This window comes from Cavia porcellus, unplaced genomic scaffold, assembly GCF_034190915.1.
Source record: "Cavia porcellus strain 051 isolate PalLab524CR breed Dunkin Hartley unplaced genomic scaffold, mCavPor4.1 scaffold_9, whole genome shotgun sequence".
Lineage (NCBI taxonomy): Eukaryota > Metazoa > Chordata > Mammalia > Rodentia > Caviidae > Cavia > Cavia porcellus.
The window spans coordinates 73,830,271-73,843,890 of record NW_026947492.1 but is presented as its reverse complement, the minus strand read 5'-3'; the positions used below and the strand labels follow the sequence as shown (position 1 = coordinate 73,843,890).

At 40.2% G+C, this 13,620-nt stretch overlaps 1 protein-coding gene across 6 annotated transcripts in view; it reads left to right on the top strand.

Annotated features, from left to right (window-relative positions):
• Positions 1-13,620, top strand: part of Dennd2b (DENN domain containing 2B) — a 160,198-nt gene that overhangs the window by 66,685 nt on the left and 79,893 nt on the right. The window contains exon 1 of one of the 6 annotated variants that reach the window (XM_013144184.3): positions 2,245-2,546. The exons of the other annotated variants lie outside the window; for them this stretch is intronic. The gene's annotated coding sequence lies outside the window, so the exon portion shown is untranslated. Of the gene's footprint in view, positions 1-2,244; positions 2,547-13,620 lie in introns of those variants that run through there. 6 annotated transcript variants of the gene reach the window in all.

Sequence of the window (13,620 nt, the reverse complement as noted above, 5' to 3'; positions counted from 1 at the left end):
ATTAGGATAAAGGAAGCAAGTGGATGGGGGTATAAGATGCTTATTCAAATAGAGCCGTTGAGCCATTGTTGGGGGCTTAGAGAGTCAGCATAAAAACCAGATATTCTCAGTTTGTGGCACAATTTGGAATAAAGTATGGGAATTTGGGAGGTGTGGCTAGCAAAGAGGAACCACGAATCCCACTGAGAAGAGTCAAGAAAAAGTATTGGTAAACAAATGATCTCGTTTAAGGCTAGGCATGTGGCTACATAGCTAACAGAATTTGAATGGATTTATTCTGTGTAATTCTTGGGATTATGTGTTTTACAGTTTTCTGCATATTTTAGATTTATGGTGTGTCATTAATCGCATGCTAATTCTGTTCTAGGCATCATGTTTTACTAGGCATTTTTGTGTCATTTTAACAAGCTCCCACAACAGTCTGTGAAGTGAATTCATTGGTGTCCAGACCTGCAGGAACTCAGAATAGCTAACTTGTTTAAAAATTTTAAATCTAAGTCCATGAGATCCCAAAGCGTGTTTTTTTTTCTACACCTGCACTTTGATTGATAGACTGTATGCAGCTCCTCCTAAAATACTGTATAGAATAAGGTTCTCCCCACCCAAATTTGCTGTTATTTATTGTCTAGTGTTCCTTTCTATCCAGTGGAAGCTAGAATAGATTTTGAATGTTCATAGAATTGATTGAGTAATTTTCAACTTTCTCTGAATTGAGAATTTGAGATTTTGGCAAAGTTGAGATTTTGCTGGTCCATATAAAAAAACAATATAGGGTGTGTGGCAAAACTTTGAATAGGCAAACTGAGTTTCCATTCTTAATCTGGTCAGGAAGCATGATGTTCCTTCACGTTAACCCTCCTCGAACGTTTAGATGTTTAGATTATGTTTTCTCCTATTTTGTGTAGTGAAAAGATGGCAATTTTGATAGTAAGAAGTTAGAATTTGATTTTTTGGAGAAATTAAGTAATTTGTCAGTAAAAAGCCCTATTTCCTAGTTTAAGACTTCTTCTAGAACTCTTAAGATTGTTGGGAATGTTTACGGGAAGAAAATTTATTGGGCCACAATTTTGACTTCTTGGGAAATTGAATAGTGACTAGTTTCTATTTGTAGATAATTCTTTTTTCTAAAGGGACTGTTCCTGTTTGGATTCTATAAATCAAGACCAGGATTCTGAAATGAAAATGCAGAGTATTTATAAACTCTCATTCCTTGGTGTTCCTCGTGACCTTGCTGAGATGGAACAGTATGCAAAGGGCAGAGTGGGGTAAGACGGAATTGCAGATGTAGCATCAGTTCCACATGCAGAGGAATTTTGTTAAGTAATTGGATTCTACTTTGCTACTTTTTCTCCATCCTCATTTGTTCTAGTAACTACCTTGCTTCTGAAGGAAAAGATCAGTGGTTGGGGAAGATGCCTGGAGAGGATGTTTTCAGATTATTTTTAACACTGATTCAACTGAGAAGACATTAAGTGATCGCCTGCCACGAGCACAGGTGCACGGATGAGTTAGAAGGTGAGGCCGCAAGGATTGGCGGAGGTCGAACCTTAAAGGGCCTGAACATCTAGGAACTGGGGAATCACTGTTCTTTTGAAAATAGGAAAGAAACAGTTGGGTTGGGATTGTAGAAAACAAACCTATGAGACCATGTAGAAGACACACCTGGAGCGGGAGAAATCCTGTCCCACTGATGTAACTGGAGAGGTGATAATCCAGATACTCAGAATTCATTTAGAGCAGAATATAAGGAAAGTGTAGGGCTGAGGGTCTCAACTTCACACCAGACTCCCCAATAGGGCCTGAGAATTTGTAGTTTTAACAAATTTGCAAGTGATGCTTCTGTTACTGATTTGGAACCCCACTTTGAGAACCAGTGCTTAAGAGGCTTGGTACCGGAGATGCGGTAAGAACCAGATGTTTATCGGCTTGCTTTCTTTTACTAACTTAGAATTTCCTGTCTATAAGTGTGTACTTCAGAAGTTCTTTGGTAGCTTGCTCTTTAATATCAACAAAATCTGCTGGAAAGTCTGTGTTTTCACTCACAATTCTTCTCACGGTATCTATATCACTTCCGGGTGAGATTTCCAGGTGTGTGCTTATTTCTAAACAGCTGCTTGTCGGTTTTTTGGAAAATACCCATCTTGGGTATTTGATTGCATTAGTGTAGGTGACATTTAAGCCAGGAAAGCTCCCCCCTACCCTTGACACAGCCTCCTGGTTGGCAGGCCTGTTTTAGGAACTGCAGCAGGGTAGGACTGAGTGTGTTCTGTTGATTAGCCAAGTTTACACAGGACATGCCTGGGAGATTATGTTTGTAGCTCAGGAGTTGAATTTCAAGGGCAAAGTCCACAGTTGGCAGTTGAACCGCTGAAAACACCTGGAAGAGAGGATTGCATTTGGTTCTCACTTACTCGGGCCTCAGCTCTTCCCACAGAGGTCAAGTTTTCTACTTGTTGTAGGCCAAGCAGGTGACCGTGAGATTCTCTAGAAGCAGCATGGCTGCTGGCACTGCCCCTTGCTGTCTCCTTCAGCAGCCCTGGCTTCAGGTGAGTTAGTAAAACTAAACCACCCTCATTTGGTGGCATGCTTGTTTCTGGAATCTTTTTCCCGAACCAGTTTTTCCCTTTTGCGGAGAGGATCTTCATTCCCTACTTTGTGATCAGGGACTTTTGGGTTTTCCCCACGGCTCTCCTTTTCCTTAGCTTCCTGCATGAGTTTAGCACAAACACAGCTTCTGTGTCCACGTGGGGAAGGGCATTACCTGACCAGGCCAGTGACTGCGCAATCTAATCATGTAGGATACACGCGTAAGGCGAGTAGCTCTTGGCCCGAGATAAGCAGCCTGGGGCTCCTGTTGACCTTAGTGCTGCCCCAGGGTTGGGGGATCAGTATGTCCACACAGCTGTGCCCATCCCTGTATACCAAGAACTGGGAGCTTGGTATGGTTGCTTATGTCTGGTCCCAGGGGCTGGAAATTCAGAGGTGAGTTAACTGAGTGCCCATAGTGGCAGCCGGGACTGGGACTCTAGTCTTTCATTTCTGTTGATTTAGGACCTTGTTTTGTACCTAACACGAAGAGTATAGTTTCTGATTAGCAAGCAAGCATGAAGCTGTCTTAGACTAATCTTTTCCCTAACATGTTTTTTTAAAAAAACAACAAAAGCAACCTGTGTGCTAAAAACTTTTATAAAAACGGAGAATATATAAGAAAGAATATGAGCCTCTGCTATAAACGCATGCTCTATGTGTTAGTACTTACAAGAGCTTGCAGGGCCGGGGCAAGGCTTCTTAAAAGATGGCATGTGCTCTGAATCAGATTTAAAATAAGACACAGATATTTACAAGATTGACCTATAAAGGCTGTCCATGGAGTTAAATGTAGAAGAGTGCAAAAGATCTGCCTGAGCAGAGAGCTGAAGGATTCAGCTGAAGGCCTGGAGCCCCCAGCAGTGACCCTTAGGAATCTGCGTCAGGAAGCTGAAGGATCAGCCTTGGATCTGTGCCTGGAGGTCGAAGGGTCAGGAGCTAGAAGCTGAAGAGTCTGCGCTGATAGCAGAAAGGCAGTGGCTGAAGAATATGTGCCCAGAGCCAGCAGAGGACTCCCAAAGGGAGCAGCGGAATCTCTTTGAGAACAGTCACAAGGAAGCTCAGCTGAAACCTTTTCCCCCCTTGGTCTCCTTTTATACCATGTGGACAGCTCTCCTCACTAAAGTGAGTGTTCTGTGCCCAGAACCACGCTGACTCAATTCAGCTGGGTGTTGTGACTCAAGTTGACAGTCATTCAGTTAACCACCACACTCCAGAAACAGAATCATTAATTGTTATACTTTCAAATAACTTGTATGTTAATTTCTATAAAACTTGAACAAAAATTGGAAAACAGAATACATTGATGAGGATGTAGAGAAGTTAGAGCCTTCATGCGTTGCTGGTGGGGAAGTAAAGTGGCATAGCTGCTGGGCAAAACAGTTTGGCTATTCCTCAGCCCAAAATTGCCACGTGACCCACCAATTGCCCTCTGGTATGTACCTAGAAAATCTGAAAACAGGGACTCGGGCACGTGAATGCCAGTCCTCACTGCAGCATGGTCACAGTGGGTGATGTATTTAATGCCCACCATAAAAAAGAACAACATTCAGATACATGTTACAACATAGGTGAGCCTTGAAAACAGTGTGCTAACTGAAATATAAAGTATCTAAAAATGTACAGTCTGTAGACAGAGAGTAAATGAGAGGTTGCCTGGAGCTTGGAGAGAGGCGAGAATGGGAAGTTACTGCTCAGTGGTTGCAAAGTAACTAATGAAAAGGTTTTGGAAATAGTGGTGATGGTTGCATAACTCTGTGAGTGTAATTAATTGTATGTATGCTGACTGAAGTGGCAAATTTTGTATTATGTATTTTCCCACAGTAAAGAAAAAGTATATAATACGTTCCTAAAATTTATAATTTACTCATAATTCACTGTGAGTATTCTCCCTTATCCTTACGTCACTTTTAACAGGAACATCATGTTTCTTCAGCTAAATGTATCATACTAGTAATTTATTTAATCAAGGCCTTAATGATGGACATTTGAGTTGCTTCCAGTTTTTCCTATTATAAACAGTGCTGGCATAAACAGCAGCAAACAGCTGGCTTTGCCCATATGTTCTAGAACTTGTGTTTCCTGAAGCTAAATTCCTAGAAGAGAAGATCTGCTGATCAAAGGATGTACTCATTTATGTTAATAAAGACTGCCAAACTGCTTTCTAAAGAAGTTGCATCAACTTTTCATTCAACAGAATGCAAAGATACCCGATTCCACCACACCCTTGCTGACATGGGTATTATACATTCTTTGCTAATCTGATAGGTAAGAAAGAACTTGTTACTTTATTAGGATGAAATTGTGCAACTTTGTATGCTTCCCAGCGCTTGTTTTTATTCTATTGTGTTTTATTCTGTCAAACTATGTTGTTAGTGATCTGGGTGGGGAGACAGGTCAGTGGCAGAGTGCCTGCCTGACAAGTTCAAGGTCCTGAGTTCATTTCCTGGTAGCAAAATAAATAAAAACAAAATACGTTCCTTTTTTTTGTTGTAGATTTGTAAGAGCTCTTACATGTATGTTACATTTGGTGTATGTGTTGTTGGTATTTTTCCTGTTTTTTCTTGATTTTTTTACTTTGTTTATAATAGTTACTTGCATTTCACATTTTTAATTTTTATTTAAATGGCAAATGTATAATATTTTCCCTTATGTTTTTCCCTCCTTTGTGCCATTTGAATTTGCGTTGTTGTATTTTAACATTATTCATCAAAATTATAAAAGTACTTTGTAATTTCTTATAGGGTTTTATGATTCCAGTTTTTATGTTTTAACTAATTTTGCTTTTTGAGTAAAGTATGGAATTAAATTTTGTTGATTAAAAACTAATAACTTTCTCATATTAAATTCACTTTTTATATAAAATTTATAAACTTTTCACGCCATTGTTTTTAGTGAATTGAGGCTACCTATAGTCAAATTCTTTTAATATTTCCTATTTAGAATATATTATATAACTATTAAAACCATTTTATGTAACATTTATAAAGGTACATGATTCAGTTTCCAGAGGCAAAAATTTTAGTGAGAGAAGCAGATTGAAAATTATATTCATTTTTCCCAATTTTAGATTCCCAATTCTGGTTTTTTGTTTATTTGGATGTTTTTTGTATTATCCTGTAGGTAGAGCAGATTCTTCTTTAAAATTTTATTTTGTGGATAATGATAGTTTTTTAAAGCCTATGGGTAGTTGCATCAGTGTCTCCTGGGAATGTATTACAGTGAATCAATCCTCTGTGCAATTGTGTGAACACACTAGACCTACATAGTGTGACACAAAAGCCTCTCCCTTAAATCATACCTGACCGAAGCCAGGCATTTTAGTCCATGTCTGTAATCCCATACTTTGGAGGCTGAAGCAGGAGTATTGCAAGTTTGAGACTGGCTTAGGCTATATAGAGAGTTCAAGGCCACTAAAGACAAGTTAAAAAAAAAAAATTATACTTAGCTCCTTCTGGCCCAGAGAGAAGCATGTATGGGAACTGATGTCAGTGACAGAGTGATGAAGAGTCAGTCCCAAGGAGTGCTAAGACCCAGAAAGGGTGTGACTCTGGGAGGGGAACGGCAGGCAGATGTGGGAAGATGTGGCTGCATAGAAGACAGATTAGAACAATGTCTGAAGCGAAAGACAGAAGGAGAATGCAGTTTATTGAAGATCTGCTTATATCTCAGGCACTTAATCAGGTTTTATCTAAATGCATTTTTAAAGGTAGCTTTTAGTTCTGGATCAGTGCGCTCAGAAAAGAAAGCCTCATTCAGTGGTCAGAATGTAAGTCTGGAAGTGGCAGTGAGGGTTTAGGAAACTGAGAAGAGGATCGAGTTGGCTTCTTTTTCGCTCTGACAGCCAGGAGCTCGGACAGAAATGTTCATGGAAATAGGCTAAGTAAGGAAGCATGAGGAGAAACTATGCAGATCAGAGCTTCTTGGGCCCCTGCAGCGCCAGCTGCATGCAGACACCACGCACTCTGCACTCTCCAGGAACTTTGTAGTGTGGTAGACAAGGCACATTGGAGGCCACTGCGCTGTAGTGGGGATCTATGCCAGTGAAGATGTGGGCTTTGGAGCAGAGGATTGGTTCAATGGCCAGAGGGGCCAGGGCAAGGACCATGAGGGCATAGTTTCACAAAGAGAGTGGTATTGGTGGGGAATTTGAAGGATGCATGTTTAAATGGACAAGGCAGAAAAGGACATTCCAGGTGGAAAGATTAGCATGCATAAACCAGAGCGGAGGGAAGTAGTGTGAGCAGAGTATGCAGGGAAGGATGCAGTGGTAGTTTGTTGTCCTTAGCTGGACGGAGTGAGCAGAGTCAAGATGAGACCACAGATGCAGGTCTGAGGCAGATGTACTAGTGTCCCGTTTACCAGCCCCCATCCCAGAACATTTAAAGTGGCTTTAAAACACCCAAGTATTTTACTGTTGTATCATGATTCTGGGTGTCTTGCTTGGGTTTTCTCCTGTAGTTTTAGTTAGTGGCCAGAAGCATCTGAAGGCCCACTTCCTGCCTAGTGTCATAGATGGGCTAGGAAAACTCAGGCTGCAGGCTCTCAGTCTGCTTTCTTGCCTTTGAGTCTGTCACTGTCACCCTCTCTTTTTGTTCCCTTTGAGCCCCTTCTTTGGCAGCCTCAGGGTTGCTAGGGTTCTTTGAAGGTGGCTTAGAACCTGAAAGTGGGTTTCACTAGGGAGATCTGTTGAGTGGTTACACGACTGGACTGGTCCATGTTTCTTGGCTTCCGTCTCCCCTAACAGTGGAAGTCACGTGTCCTCACACAGGTCACATTCTGCTAGGAGACAGGAATATGATATTACAGACATGTTTTGAAATCACCAGGACCACACAGAGAAACTTGAATTTTAAACCGTAAAGCAATTTTTCACTGCAGGTTTAACTTACTGCTTCTCATCCTTACAGTATTGCTCCAGCCTCTTAGTAATGCCTGAACTATTATGTGCATGCTAGTTAAATCACATCATTTTCTAGCTTAAATTTGTTTTGGAAGGAAACATTGTCTTACTTTCTTAAGTGAAAATCAATATTATTTGTCCTAACAGAAGGCAATTTTCAAAGTAGATGGAATCAGAACATAGTTCAAAAACTTTGAGTGAATGTGAAAATCCTCCCTTATTGAGATTATCAAGTGTTGGGGAAATAAAATTTTTCAGTATTTTTTCCTTTTGAAGAAAGGAAAATACCGAAATAAGAAGATGGTTTTTAGGAGGCTGCTGCTTAAGTCAAGTAATTGATGATCAGATCGAGGTAAAGAGAGGCAGAAGATGGACAAGCTGAGTCTAAAGCAATCAGGAGGCAGGATTTTCAGGACGTAGTAATGAGTTAGAGCTAGAAGGAGATGTGAAAACATCAGGAATGACTTGTAGAGCCTTGGGTGACTCTGGAAAAACCAGAGAAGAGAGAGTGTTTCATTATGGGTGAAGTGGGAAATGATGAGTTTAATTTTAGACATTTTTTTTTTAAAACATAGATTCACTTTTCACTTTATGGATTTGTCCAATTATTTTGGATACTGTCTTGGTTACCATTCTCTCTCCTTGTTGAGACAAAATACCTGACCTCGAGTTAGGGGAGGTGAGGTTTATTTCTTAGAGATTGGAGGTTCCATACTCAGCTGGCCTGCAAACGGCAGGGTGGCGTGGCGGGCAGCAGCAAACGGCAAGTTGGAACCTGGCAAGAGAGAGCCGGTATGACCTATGCTGACTCCACCCATAGGTGGATGTAACACTCATACCACCAATCCGAGCGTTAGACAACAGACCAATCACAAATACTAGATTAGGTCGTGTCCATGATTGAATGAGGCATGGGGTGGGGCCACAGGAACACAACAGGAATGGTTCAGGTGGTTTCCCTTGTATTTTCTACGAAGTATAAATTAGATAGAGAGGCTTGATTAGATTTAGGGTAAACATTTTGAGGGGGAATGAAATCTTTTACAAATGCTGTGGCAGATAAGAGGCATTTAATAGCTGATTGTCCCACTATTATTGATACTTAACGTAGCTACAGGTTAAAGTACTCCAACCAGATTCCTTCATTGTAAAATTACAGTTTTTATTTTCTGACTATCAGGTAATCTGTAAGTGATCTTTGGCATGGCTCCCATGAAATCTTTCACGTGAATGGCTTTATTTTTAAAAAAACTCTTTATTAGAGGACATGTCAAACATACTCAAAATAGAGCAAATGGAAGACAGACACCCTTATACCTACCTTTGAGCTTCAACGATTACCAACATGCAGACTGGCTTGTTTTATTTCTATCCTTATCCATTCTTCCACCTTTTCCGCTGGACTTTTTGGAAGTAAATTCCAGGTATTGTACCATTTTATCCATAAGTGCTTGAGAAGGTATGTCTGAAAGACCTTCTGGATATGCTTTAGACATGTTTATTTTTGATCACTAATTTTTCTGATCAGCAACAAAAGAAAGGAGAAAATACCAGTGATTGAATTGATTCAGAGTTAAGGCTTCATAAAGGAACGGGGCTAGGCTGTGGCTTTTGATGAATCATGGATGGACCATGAATCAAAGCTTGTATGGGCACAAAGGAAGTAAACAAGGGGAGATCTTAAGGGAACAGAGAGGCAACCAGGGTCAAAGAGCAGTTGTTGGTTAGTAAGAAGGTTAAAAAAAAAAAAAAAGATAGGAAAGGAAGTCTAGGATTTTTGAGATATGTAATCTTGGATGAAAATTAGCTTCCAGGTATGTCCATAGGTATGGGTGACTAATGTGAAAGTGAAATTGAAGTCAGGGAGTCAATCCAGAGATCAGGGTTTCAAATTGTTGTAGATTTTGAAGTTGCCAAAGTGAAGAACAATCTGTTAGAGGAAACAATTTTTTTTTTTTTTCTCTTTTGGTACCGGGGATTGAACTCATGACCTCGCGCTTGCCAGGCAGGTGCTTATGCCACTGAACTAAATCCCCAGCCTGTACCACTGTTAAACCTGTTATATTCTATGATAATGCTTTCCACTGGATGGGGTTGGAGGAAACAAAAGGAGTTGGGAGTTAGTAAAGAAAAAGAAAGGAAGTGTATGCAAGGTGGGGTAAGAGCAGGTAACCTTTAGAGGAGGGCACCCTTGATCGGTTCAGTCATGCCTGTGTTAGGAAAGTTGGCCAGAGAGCCTGTGCTCACTGCTTATCCCTGAGATTACTTTTTATAGTAGCCTTGAATGTATGTTTTCCTAGCCAGCCTTTATCAAGCTTTGTATTGTGTTCTTTATACTTTGCCTGTAGGATCTGGGTGAGGACAGGTAAAGGTGGTGCCTGTCCCAGGGTTTCTTGCTGCTAGTGACCACTTGCCTGTTAAAGTTCTAGAAAACCACTCATGCCAGAACTGGAGAAGGAGTGACCTCTTTTCTGATTTATCTTATTCTGAGCTTTTTTTGGAGGGGTAGTGATACATATTGGGGACTGAATTGAGGGCCTTTGCACTGAGCTACATTCTCAGCCCTTTTAAAAAAATTTTTTTGGAGACAGAATCTCATTAAATCATCAAATTGCATAGGCACGGCTAGAATTTGTGAGCGCTGGGATTAGAAGTGTGTTGCTATTATCCCCAGCACTTATTGTGAACTTTGTCTCTAAAGTACTAGGCATGTGTGACTGCTAGGTAGTACCCATTAAATTCATTGGAAAGAAACATGGGTTTCAGAGTTCTAGAGAATTTTGATCTGAAGTCATGGGTTTGTGGATAAGCCGTAAACATAAGCACTTGAAAGGATAAATGTGCCTGTCAAAGATGGGTATCTCTTAAAAGAACGCTTGGAGGACTGTCACTGTTGAAGGAGAAGCAATGAAAAAAGAAAAGGGAGAAAGGAAGGTTGACTTGGGCAAATAGGAGTGTCTTCTTGATTATAAAGCAAACGGGTCTGTGTCCTGGGGAAGCCCCCAGGTGGGCTGAGCTCTCGCTGTGTTGCTGGACACTCTGTGTGAAGGGGTGACAGACCCACACACTTACATGACTTTTTGAGTTTTAATGTTGAGAGAATATTTTGGTTAAGTCGTGATTTTGGAGTTTGTTTTCTGCAGACTTTGCTAGAGTGTGGAGTGTGTAGTGGTAATGGTAGCTTGGCCTTATGCATTGTCTCCTGGAGGACAATAATCATTATCTATAGATGAAGACTCACAGAATGTAGAACATTTTCACATGCATTACCTTTCTGTATTTGTATTGTCTTTTTAGAAGAAGAAATGAGCAGCTGACTACCAAAATAATAACCCCCCCAACACATTTTTCTATGGACAGTAGAAGAAAGGGGAATCTTGAAATCAGATCTGACTTGGATTCTGACTCCTACTTTTACTAGCTGGATGACTTTGGGCTTTGGTTTTCTTAGTAAAATAAAGTTGATGATATTTACCTCATAGCATTGTTTTAGAGTATTAGAGGAATTAACATAATTAACACATGAGGACAATGCTTTGCACATGGTAGATGACTGATATATGGAAGCTCTAATCCTGTTAATAACAGAGTAACGGATACTTGGCACCAAACAAAAGAAGAGCATGCCAGGATCCTAATCCTACTCTTTACTGAGATTGCTTCCACTCAGGTCTTGGGCAGTCTGCTTAGCGGTCTGTCAAAGCAGGTAGTTTTTTCTTTCTTTTCTTTTTTCAGTTTTACGTTATAATGAAATTTATACTGATATATAAGATGATATTGGATGATGTATTACACAGTCATTCTCATTACCCCTGAATCATTTTTTCTTATTTTTTCGTTTACAAGTTTCCTTTTCATTTTTATACCAGTTCCTGTATGTGTTGATTTCCTATAGCTCTCTTTATAAAGACTGCTAACAAAATTAAAATGCATTGCATAAAATTGCAACTTGGTAAAAACCACTACATGAGGAGCTGGGTTAACGACATCTAGGTTTCCGGTGACCTGACAAACAGAGCTTCAGATGCTTAGGAGCATGGGTGTGTGTCACATCCCTTAGAGGGTTCTCCTTGGCATTTTGTCATGTGTTAGTGATTCAAGGGTCTGAGCTCAATTATGTACACTATATTTCCAGCTGAAGGAAGATCCGTAGACTTTGGGAAAGAAATGAAAAGATTGACTCCAACCACCAAAGAAGAGCCTTATAACTTGTATTCTTGCTTATATTAGAACATTATTTTGTTTAGTTCTCATTGTAGTCCTGGGAGGGAAGGAGACTGACGTAACGTTTTCTTCTCCCTTAGATACCATGCATTGGGCTTTTCTTTCATTTCCCAGCTAGCGGCTGACTCAGTGCTGAGGGATCATGTGAACAAGCCCATCCGATTCTTCCCCTCTCTTCTTCTCTGTCCCTTGGACCATAAATGCTGGGCACAGATTGTGCTCTGCTTCATGGGTGTGACTTTCTCTATCTGGACATGACTGTTATCACTCCTAGTTCACAGTAGCGTTAGACATTTGTGCAGGAAGCTTACATAACAAATAAATCACTAGCTTATGGTGACCAGGGAGAGGTCCTAGTTGGGAGGGAGTGATGTTCTATATGTTTAAAACAAGGCAGGCAGTACCTCCTGATGCATGTGGTGCTTCTTTGTGTCATCTTCGTTAGACAGAATGAGGGGGAAATTTTGCATGTGTGATCTTTCACCCTCTCTTTTTCTTTTTGTAGCAGTGATCCTAGAGAACAGCAAAAGCTGCTATCATCCCAGGCAGTATTTTGGTCTTTTGTGTGGTACCGGGGATCAAACTCATGACCTTGTGCCTGCTAGATAGGCACTTACGCTACTGAGCTAAATCCCTAGTCCCAAGCAGTTTTTAATGTGAAGAGAAACTGGTGAGTTTTCCACTGTCACAGGGGCATATTTAGACTTTGGGGCTTAGAGATGAAGCTTGCTGGAAATGGAGGCAACTGCCCCTTGGCTGATGTTCACAGTCTCAAAGTAGGCAGGGGACTGAATTTCAGTGGACTCTCGTGGCATCTCGGGGACTATGGCTTCTAACAACTGCTCTGCCCTCTGTGGGTTTGGATGATAGCAGACATCACACTGGTACAAGAATACCAGTAGAATGTCTGTGCCAGGCACCCAATACTTCCTGATTAGGTGCATGTTTTAGGTTCATATTTGCCTCAGTGCAAGACTGGCTTGTGATTACCACCTAGCTTACCAGCAGCCATCTTTGCTCAAAGAACAGTGCTGAACCTACATATAAATCTCTAAGCCTTCTTGTACCCCCAGCTCTCATTTTTGTAGAATTTTTGTTACACTGCTGCCTACAGAATCTCCTTCTTTTGCAGCTAATCTTTTTCATCATTCCAGGTAAAGCCCATGTGCTATTGGCAGACCAGCTGCCTTTATTTCCTTTTTCTTTCTTCTGCAAAATTAACTTTATTGCTTTTTTAATAGTAAAAGAAATACATGCTCATTGAAGAATGTATATAAAATACAAATAGCAGGAAGAAAGTCAAGGTCCCATATGATTTCTTAAATTTTTATAGATGCTTCCCTTTTGGCTCTTTTCATGCAGTATCATAAAAAACATTTAAATAAAAAATGTATTATAGTAAAAGACACATTGCCATCAATCCCCCTCAAAATATTCTTTTGAACAGCTTATTCCCATTGCTCTTGGCACTGTCTCTTTTATTGTAGTAAGTTTTAAAAATTTTAAATACTTATTTTGCACTTACGTTTTATAACCTGCTTTTTAAACTAAAATTCTTCTCAAACAGTACATATAAAACTACTTTGTAACGTTTAACACCTTGTAGAATTCCACTGTGTGGGTGAATCGTTATTTATATAATCTCCTATATAATGACGATAGACTTTGAGATTGTTTTTGTTATTTTGCCATTAAAAGCTACTATCTGTATAGCTGGGTGGACATGTTTACCTTCATGATAGTCATTTCTAGAAGTTTCTCTGAAAATGAAAAATACTATATATGTGTGTATATGTATATAATTGCCTAAACTGTATTCCTGTCACGAAGTGCCGTGTGATTCGTGTATACATGTGTGTCATTCAGTTGTCTTCTAGAAAAACATCATACAGGTCGGTAGCACGTCC